This window comes from Poecilia formosa, unplaced genomic scaffold (assembly GCF_000485575.1).
Source record: "Poecilia formosa unplaced genomic scaffold, Poecilia_formosa-5.1.2 Scaffold359, whole genome shotgun sequence".
Classification (NCBI taxonomy): domain Eukaryota; kingdom Metazoa; phylum Chordata; class Actinopteri; order Cyprinodontiformes; family Poeciliidae; genus Poecilia; species Poecilia formosa.
Genome location: NW_006800298.1, coordinates 444,442 through 445,814, shown reverse-complemented (window position 1 = coordinate 445,814; position 1,373 = coordinate 444,442).

Genomic DNA, 1,373 nt, shown 5'->3' with positions numbered 1-1,373 from the left:
TTTAATTCTACTTTTTTCTATTTAATCATAAAAAATCATAGTCAGGCAGAAAGAGAGTTATGCAACAGGGAGAGCAGCATCTCCCTCCTCTCAGAAAGGGAAGTAGAGAGAGAGAGGGGGGGGGAGGTGTTGCGCAACAACAAACATGGCGCCCAACGTGGGGCCACGCCCCTTGAGAAGGGGTAGAGCCCTAGAAAACTAAGCTGGTGAAACAGGAGGAGAGTTCTGGATAGCTCGCTTAGAGTAGTAGCTCTTAAGAAATAGAGTTAGTGGTGACTGATAGGCCATCAGTCACAACCCTTGCAGTAACTGTATGGCATACAGGTGAGGGAAAGCTTCTACTGAGGATAGGCTCGAGTATCCGGACGTGAAGCCAGTAGCCAATAGCCTAGACCCATCCCTGCTCGATAGCTTAAGAGAGGCTTTGGGGGATAGGCAACTCGAAGACAAAGACAATCATGAATGAAGGAAAAGAAGAAGAAGAAGAATCAAAGCTCCAGCAAACATCAAAAGTGGGGCAGGAGAGAAGATGAAGATCGATCCCTGTCTAGATCCCTGTTCCAGTCAGCCCCAGTGAGAGTGATTCTGTATGGGGAGGGATTTGAGACATGGACTCGAGTGAATCAAAGGAAGGTTGTCTTTGTTGGAATCGAGAAGTGGGACAGTTCTCCCAAGAGAAGGGAGGTCCCAGAAGAGCACGTGTATGAGGTCGTGCGAGGAGTGCATGAGGCCCTAGAACATGCAGGCGTACGGTCTACACGTGAGGAACTGGTGGAACAAGACCTTTGGACGTCCCTTCAGACCATCCGATGCAGCTGTGGGACTGTGAGTATGTGGTCCATACGCAGGGCTCCCAGGGCAGCGGATGGAAGGGTTGTTCATCAAAGAGCACATTACCTAGAGGGTTCAGTCTGCATGGATGTAGCAGGCCCCATGGATAACAGAAAAGAGAGGTCAGGAGTACCTCTTGGTGCTGATGGACATGGTGTAACAGTGACAGCTGTAAAAGAGCAGGTCTTCCCCTGCAGGGAAACTCCGTTCACGTCACGGAAAGCAGGGAGGTGAAGGCGCTTCTCCTTTTTGCCCAGGAAGGGAAAGGGGTAGTTGCAGTTTGCAGTGTCATTGAAAACAGGGCAGAAAGTTTGGATTAAAGCTCAAGATTGGCCTGTAGTCACGGTGATCAAGCTGAAATTCAATGGAATGGATTGTGTGAAGCAAGTACTGCACTGCAAAACAGTACTATTAAGGAGGAAAGGGGTCCACAAGGTCCGTGCTCAAGCCAGTTCTTAGCTAAAGCGAACCAGAACATTGCAAGAATAAAGCAACATGCCATCACGTGTTAGATTTTCCCCTATTGCAGGATGATTGCCATT